Source organism: Centruroides vittatus, unplaced genomic scaffold (genome assembly GCF_030686945.1).
Source record: "Centruroides vittatus isolate TY-2023 unplaced genomic scaffold, ASM3068694v2 contig_702, whole genome shotgun sequence".
Classification (NCBI taxonomy): Eukaryota; Metazoa; Arthropoda; class Arachnida; order Scorpiones; family Buthidae; genus Centruroides; species Centruroides vittatus.
The window spans coordinates 40,301-59,049 of record NW_027122444.1 but is presented as its reverse complement, the minus strand read 5'-3'; the positions used below and the strand labels follow the sequence as shown (position 1 = coordinate 59,049).

Genomic DNA, 18,749 nt, shown 5'->3' with positions numbered 1-18,749 from the left:
TTTAAAAAATTTACTTTTATTAGATTCATTTATATATTTTAATTAATATGTTTTCATTTTAGAGTATTATTAAGTTTTAGTTTTAAAGTTATATTCATTTCTTTGGATTTTCCTTTGTCCTTTTAAACCGGTTATTTAAACGGTGACGTCAGACTAGGGTGACGTAGCGGAAGTGTGGTGTCACGTGACTAGGGTACTGTCTTATTTCGTTTATAAAGCTTTTATATTCTTTTATAAATGTTTCAAATGATTTATTTTTTAACAAGCGAATAATTTATGATATGTTTGTATTAAAGTATATCAAAAACCTTTTTATTTATATTATTTTCGATGCATATGTTGTTTTTAATATAGATACTTTAAACATGGAATTGGCTCTATAATATTAATTATGTTTTATTGTTATTTTATATGAATGTTAGCAAATTTCTTAATAAAAATATATTTTATTTACGATTTTTCGATATAAGTTTAAATAATTTAAAATATATGCGATAGATGGCGGCACATATATAAAATAGAAATGACTATGGATATTTATAAGTTATTTATTTTAAACGAAAGATGGCGCTGTGTATTTTTATGAAGAAAGTTCAAACTGAAAAGATTATTTTCGTGGAACATATAGATATTTTATTAATTAAAATATTTTTTAACAGAATCAAATTTAGAGATAAATTAAGCGAAAGATTAGATTCATATTATTTAAAAATTTCCATTGGATACTTCTTTATTTATACAATATTAAATTCCATTATTTGTAACTTAATAAAAAAACTAAAATTTATTTGATTAATGTAATGTTATACACAGATTGTCTACTTAGATACTTTAATTTTTATCTATATAGATCTCATCCAGTTATATCTGTGTATGCAAGAATGGAATTATGCATCCAAAATATTTTAATAAATTCTATTCAGAGTAAATGTAAAATTAATCATAAAGAAGTATCTTGTTTTCATCTTAAATATTGTCCTAAGTATGAAGGAAATCAAGCTCCTGAATTAGTTCTTAAGTAAAATTGGATCTCTTTTTAAAAAATTTATCTTTATTTTATAATATAAAAATCAATCAATCTTTATTAACAAAAAAGGATTATCCCTGTTATGGGGGTTGTATAATTTTAATTTATTCAAATTCTTTGATAATAGAACATTCAATAATAATGTAACTGTCAAGAATTTTTATACAATAGAATTCAAATTAGTTTATTATTAACATAATTAATAATTAATAACAATAATTGATAATCATCACATTATATCCAAACAACTTAACAATATTATCATAAGTTGACTCTGCTGAGTTAACTTTCTAACATTTCTGTTGCCTTGATAAAATAGTTATATAAATTGTAGAGATCTTTTTTATTCAAATTATTTAAAATATTTCTATAGTCTAGGACAATATTCTCTATTGGACAATTTGCTCCCTTCTCATTCGAGATATGTATACATACACCAATTTTTCAAAAGACAATTAAAAATAAAAAATAAAACATATAAAGCTGATTTCTGGAAACTCTCCTGAAACTTCATCATCACAGCAGTTTAAAGAGAACTGTATAGAAAGGATATCTCTAATGACAAAATGGGACGTGAAAGAGCTATTTGAAATTTCTAATCTTGTTCGTCTCCCAAGTTATGCTTGACTTTAGAGAAATCAAAATCTTCTCCAGTACCTCTATGGAAGATATCCAATACATCAAGACAGGTAGTCTCAAAATGAGTAGTGGCATCGTAAGATTCAGAGATAAATATCTGACTTTCTCTGCCATCATCTTTTGGTCTATAAACATCACTCACCCATATAAATTTTTGTCTGATTGGTCCCAATACATCAAGTCCACGCTTAATCTCATTCTCTGGATTATTGGTTTCCACTGTAGTACTAACCATAGCTACAAACCAACCTTTAGCTGCAACTTGATGAGTGTAAGATACTAATGAAACATAGATATCTGATTTTTGGCCTACTTGTTTCTGTGGAATGATGATTTGACAAGATAATGCATCCTTAGTATTTGGAATAGGATGGTTCATCAAACAAATACAACAACAACTTGTCCTACTTTTTCTGAATGATCAGGAACATAGGATGGGTCACAATATACTTGTTTGCATTTTGCAATCTCTTTTCCAGAACGTACACCAACTACTTTACCATCCTCCAGGACAATTTCATCAATAGGTTTATCCAACATGTACATACCACCATAAATAGCACTCAATTGTGCAAATCCTTGTGGCAGTTCTCCCAAACCATAAAGTGGATACAAATATGGGCTTTTTCCATATCGTGCCAGAGAGTCACTGTACAGCTTAATTTTTAAAATTGTCTCAACACAAGGTCTATTTAAATACTCATCATCTCGATACAAAGCTAAGGCATGAGCCAGTAAAGTCAGCTGTATCCTTATCCAATCCAAACTTCTCATACATTTGAGCAGTATTAGTTTTATTGGGGTCAATATCCTTCCATGTTTTTGGATCTTCCATGCTAAATTCTTGTATAAAAATCAAGAAGTTCCTGAAATGTCTTTTTTTAAACATACCCATGAGATTTGATACTAAAGCTTCTTTTTCATCTGCAGGAACTTTAAAAATTTTTCCACCTTTATAAACATAACTTCCTTCAACAGATTTAAATTCCAGGTAACGTGTTACACCAGTGTGAATGAGCAATTTAACTAACCGACCATTAGCCATGAGAAACTATGGAATAAGGTCAATATTCCAATCTCTTGAGCGTCCATATTCATTCAACTGCGCTGATGGCAAATTGAATTTTGCAAATAAATCTTCAAGTGGAGTAATAGAAGCACTTTCACCTCTATAATACTTGTTTCTATCAATGTGTAAAACTTTTTTCTCCACTTACTGATAGTAGTCCACTAAGGATGCATTCCTTAAGACCAGTACCTAAAACAATAGCGTCGTATTCTTCATCCATGATTTTATTAACGAAAAGATTTTAAAGCTTGGATCCGAAATACAACTAATTTTTTTCAGACTTTTATCAGTGAACCAGCCACACTGCCAGCTCGAATGGCTGTTCAAGCCAGTACAAAATGCGACCTTAATCTAAAATTATTTAAATTATTATAATTATTAATTTTAATAAGAGATGGTGCCTAACACTTACCTCAAGTGCCAAATTTATTTCTAATCTTTAATCGTATATATCCAAAAATTATTAGAGTTTGGACTATAGAATCAAATGGTGAATCAAAACTTCATATGGAATTAGAAGGTCATAATGGAAACATCAATGCATTATGCAGGAATACTAAGGGAAATAAATTATTTTCAGCAGAGTGTTGTAATTATTAGATTATAGAATGCTTATTTGTCCCATGATAATATAGGTAAGAATACTTAAAAATTCATTATATATTTTGATTGTCTTTTTATATAAAGTAATAAAATTTAAATGAATTATTTTTCTGTAATAATTATTTCTAAATAGTATTTTTTTAATTTTTTAAAAAATTTAACTTTTTGTTTTTTTATAACAAAGTACTAATTAGAACATAGAATGAAATTTCCATTAAGTGATTAGTAAAATCTACAGCATTATAACATTCCATCCAGAGTTCGGAACAATATTAATGGCATATTATCACATGAGGAGATTAAAAATCTTATAGGAACTAGGATATCTTAAAGGCGGTACTAGAATCATATCATTTTAAAAAGTGTAAAAAGAATATGACAGTTAAATTTAAACAAAGTTGATATGATATTGTCATGGATTTAGGGATCTTTACCAATATATAAGTTTTGTTCTCGCAAAAAAGTATTAGGGTCCCGAAATGGATAATACTTCCGTGTGTTGCACATGATTACCAATGTAAATATCAAGTACAAATTTCTTCTCATACAGCAGAATTGTAACTATAATCTAATCAATTTGTTAAAATTTTTGTAATTAAGTTATATAAGATGTTATTTAAAAGATTCAGCTTTTATTAATGTATATATGTGTCAATGTTAAACTAAATAGTTAAGATGTATTATACGGAACTAATATGTTGTTGTATGATTGTGATTGGCTAATAATTGAAACACCCCATGTAACAGGTTTAATCCTATTACAATACACATTACTTACTTACTATATTCTATTTGTAAACTTAAAGACAATTATAATACTATCCCCCTGTAACAAGGTTCTCCTTATTACAAATAAAGTTTGATTGATTGATAATTTTTAAATAATATTAAAACAGAAAGTATAAAAATTAATAATAAGAACAGAATTGGTTACAGTTTTAGTTGCAGTTATACTTTCACTATTTTTTGAATGATCTTATGGAAAAAAAGGTTTAAATAATTTTATTATTAGGACAATTACATCCCATTATTTCTATATATTTTCAGGTATCAAACTCATCAAACCAAAAATCACATTTAAATATGTAAGTACTATGCAATAAATTTTTCATTAATTTTGATTTAATTGCATACAGTATTTTATTAAATATTACACTTGAGATACGTGATTAATATTTATATATATTATTATCAGAAAAGTTTTGTATATAGAGCCATAATTTATTTTAAAAGTGTAACATTTTAACATTTTTAACACTTTACTTGTTAGGCACAATGAACAAAGAGCAGGGGATCAAGTTTCCTTTATATACATATGAACCGTTGGAAGAGGAGATTCATAGACTATTGAAACCTTTAAATTCAGGTAAACTTTTTAAAAAAAAACAGTTCTTTTGACATTGATGAATATCCATGAATTACACACAAATGCATCACAGAATTAGCAAATTTACATCAATTTTGTAAAGTTGATGTAAATTTCTTATATTTCCCATTCCCTCTTCCCCATTTTTTCAGTGATGAGCTTAGCCAATAATTTTCATTCTACCTTCAGAACAGTCAGCCTGATACATTGTGGAATGGAGATGTATTTAATGAAGATCCATTTAGGAATTAAATTGTGCTGATGGGAACTTAATAGATATTGCAGCTGGGTATGCTTGATGAGTCACTTCATCTTTAAAAGTGAGAACCATGTAGTGCTACGCAACTATGTATTATTGTTATTATTATTATTATTAATTATTTTCTCGGTTTCCTTTTTGTATGTATCGGGTTTTCTTGGTTTGTACCGTGTCGCGTGGAATTTTCTTATGATGTCACCTTAGGATACGTGAGAAGCTTTCTGATTGGTCCAGAGTGGGACAATAAGTGAAGCGGACTTCCGGAGAGCGGGAAATATAAATTGAGGGACTCTCACGATTGAGGACACTTTTTGGCTGCTTTTGGATTCGTCGAGGAAGGTTGCCGAGGAAGGGTCAGCAAGGACGTCGGAGTTAGACCGGGAGAACAGGAGTCTAGAAAGGGCGACCACTTTCAGTCGGGAAGCACAATCCGTTTCCATCGTAGTGTAATTGAGAAGTATCAACGAGGGACGTACTTCTGGTGACGTAAATTACGTTCAGGTATCGGAAAGAACTATTAGTTTTGTGAATTAACGTAAAGAAAAGGAACGCTTGGAACTCGAGATCGTGTTGCATTTACTTAACATAATACCGTGATTCGTCGAAGGCTAATATATGCAATTATTGTATAGAAGGAAAATGTGTATGTATATATGTATATAGAGTATTGTAAATTTCGTTAGTTTTAAGTCGTGTATCGTGTAAACTTGAGGGTTAGGAAGCATCTCGCGGTTATTGTACTGTTAGAATAAATTACTGTTGTTTCGCCAAATTCGTGCACGTGTAATTGGTCATTACTTGAGTCCTTAACATACATCCTTATTACATCCGTGGACTTAGATCCATCGGATAATCAACATTGGCGTCCGCGACAGGATATTGATCGGGTTGTTTGTTGTAAAAGGACCGACCAAACGTGCATCTTGTATTAACCCCTCATCCTACTGCCGCTTATATCTGTAATTATAGCCATTGGAATTGTAAATTATATTATTGTAAAACCAAAAGGTTTCGGTAAACTATGGATGAACAAATTACCAGCGGATCTTCAGGGGCAGGGGAATTGGGCAATGTGCCTATTGTAACGGGATTTATGGGCATGATCCCATGTTTTTCGAACCTGCCCGGAGATATTTTAGATGTGAGTAGGTTTTTCCAAACCGTCGAGAACGTCGCGTCGTTGGCAAGCTGGGATGAGACTGTGAAGGTCACCGTAGTTCAAGCCCGCCTAAAAGGTGAGCCCTTGTCTTTATTTTTCGATTTAAGGGACCAGGGCGTCATGAGCTATGATGAAATAAGGAGGGCTCTTATAAAGTGCTTTGGTCGTAAAGAAAAAGAACAGGACCCGTTTGATCAGGTATTAAAGATCTCCCAGAGAAGAGGGGAGAGGGTTTGCGAATACGGGATTAGGATTAAGTCGTTGTTTTCACGAGCGGTGACGCGCAATTCTAATTTAGCGACGCTTCGCGACAATGCTGTTAAGGAATGCTTTATAAAAGGACTACTAGCGGAGATTAGGAGGCAGGTGATGCAGAGGCGGCCGGACACCTTGGATGAGGCGATAGTAAAGGCCGAAGAAGAAGAGGAAATCGAATCGGCCTGCAACAAACGAGGTGGGATAAGTGAGGTATGCGCAAATGTTGAGCATGAAAGGGGGTTGGAGAGAAGGGAAGTACAATTGGGTAAGCGTGTAGAGGAGTTGGAGACTCAAATAAGGAGTTTGACCGAGTCCATGGCATCTTTACTCGAGCACATGAAGGGGAACAATAACCGCGAGAGGTGGGGAAAAGAGCGCCGTTGTTACACGTGTGGTGAAATAGGCCATATTTCGAGAAAATGCAACAAGAGAAGAGGTTTAAACTAGTCAGAGGTCATTTGAAAGGTCAGGCGAATGACCGGTTAGTTAAATTAGAACTGACCAGAAAGATCCACTTGTCAGACCGGGGGTTACCGATTGTAAGAGGTGTAATCCTAGGACGTGAAATTGCTGGTCTAGTAGATACAGGTGCAGAAAGGACCGTAATTAAGAATGAATTGACTGAATATATCAGGCGTGAAAATAGGAATTGGGTGGTCCCAAACAATTCATGTATTAGTGGGATGTCGGGAGCACTCATAAACAGTGATGAGGCCGTAGCAATCGAGTGCTGTTTCCACGATGGGAAAAAGGTATGCACGACAACACCAAGTGTTGGGTTTCCTGAAAGGGCAGGTTACGAGATGATCATCGGGATGGACATTATTTGCCAGCACCCTGGGCTGTTGGTGGGGATCGAATCAGTGGTTAAGGCAGATAAGCAAGGTCGTGAAGGGAGATTTTGTATTAATATAAATAGTGAGGTAGGGGTGGCAGAGGTAGAAAGAGAGGTGTGGAGATTGGATCACCTAGATGAACCGGTTAAGAGGAAAATAATAAATATTTTGAGAAAGTATCCGGACGCTATTGCTAGCGAAATTGCCGAGTTATCTGGCACTAGCAGACATATGCACTCTGTTAGCCTGACGTCGGAACGTCCGGTCAACGTTAGACAGTACCGAATTCCGTACAGTTACTTACCTGGCCTTAAGAAGCAAGTTAGTGAGCTGATAAAAGCAGGTATATGTGAGGAGAGCTCATCGGAGTGGAACTCTCCTATACATGTTGTTCCTAAAAGCTCTGGTGAGATTCGTATCACTTTGGACCTGCGAAAAATTAATGATATAACAGAACCCCAAATATTCCCGATGGCTCGAATAGACGACATCTTATCCCAACTTAATGGGAACAGATATTTCTCGGTATTGGACTTAAAAGCAGGGTATTTCCAGATTCCTCTAGATCCCAAGGTAAGACACATATTTGCGTTCTCCACACCATGGGGAAAATACCAACTTTGTAGGATGCCTCAGGGTGGGAAGAATAGTGGGAGGTTTTTCCAATACATTATGACGAAGATCTTAGCAAAATTTGTCGGAAATAGCTGCTTTGTGTTTCAAGATGATATTGTATTATTTTCACAAAGTTTGGAGGATCATCTTGAGCTTGTCGATCGAGTAATTAGTACATTAAGGGATGAGGGCCTAAAATTAAATCCGAGTAAATGCCAAATATTAGCAAAGGAGGTGAGATATTTAGGACATATTATTAATAGCGAGGGTGTGCGACCTGATCCCAACAATGTTGAGTCGATCAAGAAAGTGGAAACACCTCGTAGTGTAAAAGAGGTCCGCAGTTTTCTCGGTGTGGTTGGATTTTTTCGGAATTTTATCCCGTCGTTTTCCGATATCGCTGCTCCATTAACAGAACTCACCAAGAAAGGGAAGAGATTTTTATGGAGCCCAGAATGTCAGAGAGGTTTTGAAAAGTTAAAAGAGGCAATAGCAAGCCCACCAATTCTAGCTCACCCGGATTTTGATAGACCATTCTATTTGCACACTGACGCATCTGACAACGCGGCAGCTGCGGTGCTCGAACAACGGCACGAAAAGGGACTGGCTCCGATAGGCTATTTTAGTAGGAGATTTCAAGGGGCAGAAATCAATTATTCCACAATTGAGAAAGAATGTCTAGCAATTGTTTTAGCCTTAAGACACTTCAAATTTTTAATTCTAGGCCAAAAAACGATAATACTCTCTGACCATAAACCCCTTGTGTTCCTTAGCAACATTCAAAATGGGAGCAAGCGTCTGACTCGTTGGATAATGGAGATTATGGACTACCATATAGAAGTCCAACATGTGAAAGGCGTTGACAATAAAGTAGCGGACTTCCTTTCGAGGAACGTTAACGGGGTTCATCACTTCGATGTTGAATCTACAAGGGCTGTAATCCCTAATAGATACGAGATTGGTTTATCACAGGATCGCGATGAAACTTTTGGCCCCATAAAAAGGGATTTACTGAGAAGCCCCGGGAATAGAAATATTGGGAGCTATATGCACCAGTATGTAGTAATAAGCGAATGCCTGTATAGAAGAAGCCTCTTGAAGTCCCGTGACAAGTATGTTAGCCAATTATGCGTAGGGGAGGATCTTGCTAGGGAAGTGATTAAGGCTGTTCACGAAAACAATCTGTCGGGGCATTGGGGCGTGCGAAAAACTATAATTAACATTGAGAAACACTATTATATTCGGAATTTGAGGGAGAAGGTCGAAGGTGTCATTAAGACGTGTGAAAGGTGCCAGAGGCATAATGTACACAAAGGAAAGGCTCCTTTCCAAGAAAACGAGACGGCTGAGGCACCTTTCCAAAAGATTGCTGTGGATATAGTAGGACCTATCCGCACATCGAGCAGCGGTAACCGATTCATCCTTGTAATAGTAGATATTTTCACTCGTTTCGTCGAAGCACACCCTTTGAAGGACCAAACTGCATGGTCTGTGAGTAATACAATATTTAATGAAATCGTTTGTAGGTACGGTGCCCCAGAAGTAATTATTTCCGATAGAGGTACCAACTTTCTATCATCTTTATTCTCGGACTGTTGCAAGTGGTTAGGAATTAGGAGGAACATTACTACCGCTTATCGACCTTGTGCGAATGGCACGTGCGAACGGGTGAACAGATCGTTAGTCGAAATGATAACTAAATCCTCTGACGATGGGAGAGTCGAATGGGATGAAATGATACCTTCTGCATGTTTTGCCTATAACAATTCGCACCACACTGCCATAAATGAGTCACCTGCCTTCCTCTTGTATGGTGTTGATCCCCGTACCCCTAATATCGAATACCTGCCTGATGATATGTCTACCGATGAGCGTAGGGCATTCCTGGTCACGAAACTCCGTGCATTACGGGAAAATGCGAGTATCCATGCGCGAAATTACAACAAGAAAGGAAGGGATTATCGAAGCAAAGGGAGAACATTAGTAAGTTTTTCGGAAGGGCAGAGGGTTTGGGTGAGAAAGAAAGGTGTTAAAGGGAATAAGTTTTCTTATAATTATAAAGGACCCTTTCGGATCACCAAGGTGATAAACCCAACTACGTATCGTGTGGAGGGTTGCAATATGAAGGATCAGGAGACTGTCCATGTCGATCGCCTAAAACCTTGCTATGGCTATCCGATTTGTAATAAGAAAAAAAAGAGGGAGGATAGAGGAATTGTACTGGAGGATGATGATGAAGTCCTGGATGATCGGTTGGTGAGGAGACGTGGGGTGGTCACTAACACGCAAGGTGTTGACACAAGTGGTGTGCAGAAGTGCACTGACCTTGAGGTGCGTAAGAAACCTTATAACCTACGTGAACGCAAAATTGATTTCCGTAGTTTGCACTACGGGAAGTGAGTCGCTTGGGGGGGAGATATGTAGTGCTACGCAACTATGTATTATTGTTATTATTATTATTATTAATTATTTTCTCGGTTTCCTTTTTGTATGTATCGGGTTTTCTTGGTTTGTACCGTGTCGCGTGGAATTTTCTTATGATGTCACCTTAGGATACGTGAGAAGCTTTCTGATTGGTCCAGAGTGGGACAATAAGTGAAGCGGACTTCCGGAGAGCGGGAAATATAAATTGAGGGACTCTCACGATTGAGGACACTTTTTGGCTGCTTTTGGATTCGTCGAGGAAGGTTGCCGAGGAAGGGTCAGCAAGGACGTCGGAGTTAGACCGGGAGAACAGGAGTCTAGAAAGGGCGACCACTTTCAGTCGGGAAGCACAATCCGTTTCCATCGTAGTGTAATTGAGAAGTATCAACGAGGGACGTACTTCTGGTGACGTAAATTACGTTCAGGTATCGGAAAGAACTATTAGTTTTGTGAATTAACGTAAAGAAAAGGAACGCTTGGAACTCGAGATCGTGTTGCATTTACTTAACATAATACCGTGATTCGTCGAAGGCTAATATATGCAATTATTGTATAGAAGGAAAATGTGTATGTATATATGTATATAGAGTATTGTAAATTTCGTTAGTTTTAAGTCGTGTATCGTGTAAACTTGAGGGTTAGGAAGCATCTCGCGGTTATTGTACTGTTAGAATAAATTACTGTTGTTTCGCCAAATTCGTGCACGTGTAATTGGTCATTACTTGAGTCCTTAACATACATCCTTATTACATCCGTGGACTTAGATCCATCGGATAATCAACAAACCATTTTGCAGTTTTGTAGTAAATAAAAATATGCTTTTTAACAACACCAAATTTAGATTAAAAATAAACCAAATGGCACATTTGGAATCTGTTAATATACTTTTATCAAAAATTGTAAATTGAATGGTATATGCTCAACCTGAAGACATTTTGAAATATCAAATTGTGATTAAAAAATCTTTGCAAGTAAACAACTTCAACATTGAAATACAGTTTGGTTTATTCTATGTTCAGCATTGTTAAAGAGCATATTTTAGTTAGTTCAAATGATAAGCAAATAGAAAGTAGAGTGAAATAAAATTGCAGTCATTGTTAGAGAGGCTTCCAATGTAGAGATCATATTGACATACCAACAAACAAATACACGGTGTCAATAAAACAAAGAAAATAGAGACTGGAACCTATCAATTTTAAAAAATTTTCTGGCATTTTTACATTTTTTAAAAATTCTAAAAACATTACTTTCTTACAGCATGTCTAATTTTTTAATAAAAATAAAAATATTTATAATGTAATATAAATAGTTGTTATTAATTTTTAACGTTGTTAAAAACATGAAATTAAATTTTGCAGTTTCCAAGAATACTTCTTTATTAAACCATTTTCAAACTTTTATTTAAGATTTGATGGATTGTCAATATTTGAAAATCTATTAAAATATTGATTCCAAGCTGATATTTCTATTTGATGGTCTAATTTTTTCTTTCTTAGTTTCTGTATTGTTGTCCAGAAGTCTGTATTTTTTGTAGAAACGAGTTGGTGTTGCAAATTTTTAAAGTGATTAAGTTTTTTTGATTTTAATAAATTAAAATATATTGTTTTTAATTTTTTTGTAGTGTTTATAATTGTTACCGTCAAAATCAAAAAAATTGTGTAATGATGTAATTATTTTACTTATGATAAAACTTTGTATAAATAATTTAATTAATATATAAAATAACCTTATAAAACTTTTACTAAATAATAAATTAAAAATTAATAAAAAAAAATGTATTTATACTTTCGTTACAGACTGTATGTTATGTTAGACTGCATCTTATGTTAGAAACTTGTCGTTTAAAAAACGTTAAATATTAATTTAAATGTAATCAATCTAAATTGTCTCTACTGTATTTGCATTATAGATGTATGCACAGCAATTAGTTACATTTCTATATATATATATATATACACACGTACAGTACATAGATTTATGCATGGTCTTAGGAACTGCATTTTTACCATTTTTTGTTTGACAAATGTTATTCTTGGAACATAGTTTTTTGTTTCTAAGGATTTTATAAATACAAATTTATACATCATATTTTCAAAAAACTATAGAAAATGACAGTCATTTTGTTTAAATTTTAGAATAGTTTAAACAAGTTTAGTGTTTATTATATTGATCATTTGCTTACATGTATATTTACCTCTAAAAATGACTGTCTTCTATCACTTTATCCAAAATAATTACATCTTGTCTCATATCTGTTTACCAAAATTGAATTTGAAATAAATTAATCCATTTTCCAATTGTTTACATGCTTTTTTTCCAAAGAATTCCAAGTAAATTATTGACGGGTAATGTTAAATGAATTTCTTCTTATCAAGAAAAATGGGAACAAAACTAAATGGGGCCAATTTAGCCTACTAGATTGATTACAAGATCTGTATATCTCCAGGATTTTGTTATGCTAATTTTAGGTTTTTTTAAACCGCAATAGCTTGCTTAAAAATCCTGCAACATTTGATTTGTTTTCTACCACAAATTGTTTAATTTACAAATCTTTAAAGTATGATCAAGGTTTAAAAAATTTATTAAATGTTACTATTATTTTTTGGTCTAAAATATATTATAAAACATCTAATTAATTTGCTATATATATATATATTACTTAGATATATGTATGTATTTTGTTTCCTTTAAAAAAACTTTTGTTTGTTTCAACTTAAAAGAGATTTGTTAATATTATTATTTTCTTTCCTATTTTGTAGATAAATCAACAAAATTGAATAAAACTTTGTAACATTACAGACAGCGATGAATAGCAAATAATTTGTACAAAAACAAATAAAATAAAAAAAAATTACTTTTTATTAACAAATAATAATTATTAAAAAATTAAGTTTAATATGAATACTTTTCATATCATTGAATCCTTATGAAAGCAAATGCAAATAATCAAGAAAATACAGGAAACATCTTTTGTACAAATATTTCTATTGCTATTACATTGCTTTGAAGCAATGAAATTCATTTTTACAAATGTTTTATGAATTTCAGGAATATCATACAACTTCTGTTCATAATCTCTCCATGTAACAAGTTTCTTATCTTTTACTAATATGACATCTTTTGTGACAAATTCCAAACTTTATATACATTATTTTACATTAGTTAAATATCTGAACAACCAAGCAGTACAGTAATATTTATAATTTATACATAGTTTAATGTTAACTCATCATACAGCAGTGATTATACATTACAACATTCACAACTATTTTTACTGAATGACATCAGTAATGCACATTACAATTCTATTGCTGAATTTAGAGCCCATGACATGAAAGAGATGAATTATTAGATTTACAACAATTACTTATTTAAATTATTCATAACATTACACAATCTTCATTGTGTAAACAAATACTGAAAGGAAGGATAAAATATTGAATATTAAAAATTCAAATAATGATTGAACTAAATTAACTAAAAAATATTTATTTTTAATTAAAATTATATAAACAAATAGTTACTAAAATTGCAAATATACTCTTGAATAAGGCACTCTGGCCTGCAGAGTCTCAATTTGCATTTTTTACTGAAATATTTCTAAATTTGAGGATCTCTGCAAGAAAAATTAATGGCTGACATTAAGGAAATCATAAATGTAAGAAAATATCACAAAACAAAGATTATTCTTAATTACACAAAGAATTTACATCTACATATGTACATTATATGAGTGTGCACTTTTTGAGGTGATGGCCAATATTAGAATAATAATCTTATATAATACTTTTGATAATGACTTAGCAATATAGATTTTCTTTATAACACTGATAAATTGGTATTTCCATCATATAAAGGAAGAATATATCTTTTGAATACGACTTTAAATAAATTTACTTAATATTGATATTTTGACATTTTCCTTTTCTCATAATAATACATATATTTGCAAACTTATAGAAATAATTTAATGCAGAACAATTAGAATTTTTTACTTTTAAAATTTTATATAAAAACTGTTGTAGTAGGAAATGTTTACATGTTAATAGTTTTGTAATATGTTTGTCACTGAAATATTTTATTGACAAATTATTTGAATGGGTTTTTGAATATTAAAAACTTCTAATATTTAAAAACTGTTCACTATTTTTTGATATCAAGAATTCAATTTTTAATGTTTATCTTTCAGGACTGCTCTAGTTTATAAATTTATCAAATATTTTTAATTACAATTTCAAATTAGTGTAAACATATATATCTTATGAATGATTTTTGAAATGATATAGTATATAGTATTATTATATAAATGTCTTGAAAGAGTTAATTAAATTTTTCTGTTACATATTTTAAACATGTTCTTATAGAATATTGCTATATTGAAAAGAGGCAAATTTTTGAAATGCTATTTAATAATATATTTATAGTGAGGTACTAAAAAGTTCATATTTTAACATATGTGATTAGAATGTAAAGACTGATGTAGAAAATATTGAGAATCCATCAAGTTACAAAATTTTTTTAAGCTTTAAAAATTTCAAATATTAACACAATACATTAAAGCTGATATTGAGATGATAATTTTTTAATTATTGTGTACAAAAATAAGATATTGTATTATGTATATAAGTTTGTCAATCAAAAATTCAAGTATGTTTAGTTAGTCTTTCACAATTCATAATAAAAGTATTATTATATATAATTGAAAGTTAAAACATTACTGTATATGAAATACTAATTTTTCTTAAATTTACATTTTAGGAATGAGAACAATTTGTAATGTGGGTGCAGAAATAAGAGCAACAACTTCTATCTTTCCCGTATAATGTTAGAATGAAAGATTATCTTAATGCCACAAATAGAAACAGTAAGAATTCTTTATTTTATTTTGTTTAAAAAATTTGTGTTTTATTTCTAATTTATTTTCAAATATTTAGAAATAGCAAATTTAGCTGATCAATATCAAGAACTCTTAACCCCAGATCAGAACTGTGAATATGATCAAGTAGTTGAGATTAATCTTAGTGAGATAAATAATTTTTTTATATATTACAAAATCACATTTTTAGTAATGTAACAGGATTGTATTTCTGGCCATATTCACAACCAAGGATGAAGAGACAGATATTAGAAGTTAACAAAGTACCACTTTACTTTCAGCAGGTGAATGCTTTGGTTAAATAAAAGTGCACACTCTAATATCTGTAATTCAGTTAAAAGGAACCAATTTATTATAAGAACAAGCGATTGTTTATTGTGACATTGTCACAATGCCGTGCTTCAATTTTTAATGTTCTTTAAATTATCTGATACATGTAAAAACAGTACTTAGATTTAGTCTTGTAGGTTTTATAAAGATATGTTTTGAAATTTAAAGACATCATAATCAGTACAGTGATGCCTTCTGATGTCATGATTAATAAGTAAAGGTTATATTGGGTTGAACAGAAAGTTTTAATGTATTTTTAAAAGCTGTGGTTATCTGAAATAAATGTGTGATTTAATTAAAACAGTTGTGAAATGTAACACATCATTGTTACTGGTGATAGTAAACATAGTAGATATTGTTCTTTGTTTTAGAATATTTAGTTTAAATTAAACATTACTATGTTAAAAGTAGAAAGTTAAGTGGTGCTGATTTACATTTGTTTTAATGCACATGATCATAACCACACTCAAAGAACGTGACCAAAAAAAGACTATTTAGAAAAGTTATAAATACATGGATAGTCCAGAAGATAGTCACATGAAATTTTCATAATTTATCTTGAGATTGATGAAGTAAATTTTGAAATTGATTTACCTCTGAACATCATACTTTTTCTGTTAGCAACATAGTCCTACCAGTCATTATTGAACTCCTTTCCAGGGAAATTTTTGAATTGAAATAATGTGATTTCCAGTTTGCATCAGAAGTTTGTATATAGGGGCCTTCTGCCCCTATTCTATATTTGGTCTTTACATTCCTGTATCTAACTCCATTCTTGAGATTAAGGACAGACAGATGACAGTGGGAATTTGTAGATCTACAATTTTTTCGAATTTATATTTTAAGGACAATGATTTATTTTGTAGGTCATTATGAAAATTGTACGGTCTTTGATTCTCTGGATGTTCAATGGCAACTTCTTTGTATCTTTCCTAAATAAATGTTAAAATGTATTCCTAAGAATATATTAGATGAATTTTATCCTCGTGATAGTAAACATAATGCTAATCCTCAGTCACAACCAAAGTAAGCAAAGTTTACACATTTTTTTTTAAAATTAATATTTTTACTTCTTCTAATAAAAAGGAAAATAAAATTATTGAAGAAAAAATTTTTTAAATAAATTTTGTAAAACATGTTTAAATATTTGTTTACATATAAAATTTAAAAAGTAGGAATAGGAATACCTTTTCATTAAAATGAAATAGCAAAAGTAAGTACATTCAGAGCTCTCCAGTCTGATTCTCTGTAATATGACAAAATGCTCAACCCCATCTGTGGGTTCTATATATTAATAGATAAACTGACTGCTCCATAACTAACATTAACCATCCTTTTTGAAGTCCCACTCTGTTCTCTGATCCAAACAAGAGTATTTTTATCCCAGTTTGCATAATTTTTGTTTGTTTGTTCAACCAGTGCACAGTATTTGATAAGTATAGCAAATAGATACAACACAAATCATTAACTTGCAAAAAAGATCTGTGTTGTGCCAACATCTCATCCTGATCATTGAGTGCATAGTTTAGAAAACACTGCACTAAATATAGTTGTGTTTTCAGCGCTTGACTTCATATAGTCTCTAATCTGAAACATAGTCAGTCTAAGTTTCGTCACATAAGCAGATGCTCATATGATATGAATCATACCTCATAAGCACATGCTTATTCAAGTGCACTGATATATAGTACTACAGTATAACAATGTAATCAAGGGAAAATACAGTATATTTATTGTGTGTGTAGGTACTGTACGTGCACATTTAGAAAATAATATGCAGTAATGGCACTAGGATTGTTTCTTTCCTGTGAGAATATAAGTGCTGCTACTGTGAGGGGAATGGAGGATTCTTGTTTAAAGCACTTAGTAAAAGGACTTTTACGTGGAGATTGTTTCTTTGTCCTTGTATTTTTTGAGCTATATCCAATTTTACAAGCTCTTTATTTATCTTCATGCTATTAACATGTGAAATATAAAAATGCAATAAACCTACACTTTTAATTTTTTTAAAATAGTTAAATAATAAAGAAAGAGATAAAAGTTTTCATGAAAAGTCTTCAGATAATCAAATTTTTTGAATTGTTCTAATTGTTACAAAATTTCAAAATTAACATATTTGCTACTTTTTGTGGCTAGCAAATATATTTTTAAGTGCTTTGAATACTCAACCAAATGATTGTCTTAAACAATCGGGCTATAAATCTATTATTAATGATTAAATGCCAAATTATTTAGTATTTAATCATTAATAATAGCAGATTTATAGACTGATAGCTTAATGCGATCATTTGATTGAGTGTCTATGTATCAGGCTTCTGTGATTACAATACATAGTATTGACTGTATTTGGAGTTTAAACTTTTTTAAATTGAATAATAATAAATTGAATGAGTTAATAATAAATGAGAAATTAATAAAATTGACCATTTATTTATAAATATTTAAGTATTTAACATTTAAAATGATAAAATTTTTAAGATATAAAACTTATGAATTTTATTATATTTCAATTTTTTGTAACTTGTCTTTTATATATATTTTTTTATTTTTTATTTTAGCTGGAATCATCAATAATCATTTCTTAAGCCTTGAAGAACTTGTAAATTACAGCACTCTTCCATTTTAGAGGTTATGCAGAGTCAGATATGTAATACTTTAATGTTAAGTTCTATTCAGATGACTACTACATTGTCTCATCACTTGACAGAACTGAGTCGAATTCTACATCAACATAGTAGGCAAAATAATTCTTCAGAAAATGTCACGGAAAAATCAGAGGATGTAAATAAATGGAATATACATTATATAAAAGTGTACATTATTAAATAAAATTAGTTACTATTCAAATGTTTGTAGTCAACACACACAAATATTTTTTATGTTACTCTAAAAATATAATCTTGTATTGTAAAAAAATATTTACAAATATTATTATATACAAAGTTTAGTAATTATTTTTTTCATATATGAGAGTTTTGTCACTGAAATAAAATATTAGTTCATTATACAATCTTCCATTAAAGACAAAATATGTTAGTTTTATGTATTGATTTCTGTCATCAAAATAAAACTCTGCTGACAAAAATCATTGTCAGCAGAGTTTTATTTTTTTAGTTTTATGATATTTTTACATCTGAATAATATAACTCTCAGCATACCTGCACACTATAAATAGATAGAATTGCATACTTGAATTCAGGTTAATATTTTTCAGAATTATCTAAAATTAACTAAATCTGAAATAACCTAATTTTTAACATAATCAACAGATGATAATATAACTAATCG

General features: G+C 31.1%; 1 long non-coding RNA gene and 1 pseudogene across 2 annotated transcripts; one reads left to right on the top strand and one right to left on the bottom strand.

Moving 5' to 3' along the window:
• Nucleotides 1–18,308, top strand: LOC136980530 (uncharacterized). 2 transcript variants are annotated; one of them, XR_010881573.1, is made up of 6 exons: nt 1–193; nt 4,386–4,427; nt 4,609–4,704; nt 4,894–5,024; nt 15,014–15,119; nt 15,190–15,300. It is a non-coding gene; the product is annotated as an uncharacterized lncRNA (long non-coding RNA). The 2 variants fall into 2 exon arrangements; XR_010881572.1 differs by lacking the exons at nt 1–193; nt 15,190–15,300 and adding an exon at nt 18,020–18,308 and having other exon boundaries at nt 3,703–4,423.
• On the bottom strand, nt 1,399–3,040 carry LOC136980527 (rab GDP dissociation inhibitor beta pseudogene; annotated as a pseudogene).
• Nucleotides 18,309–18,749: the final 441 nt, after the last annotated feature.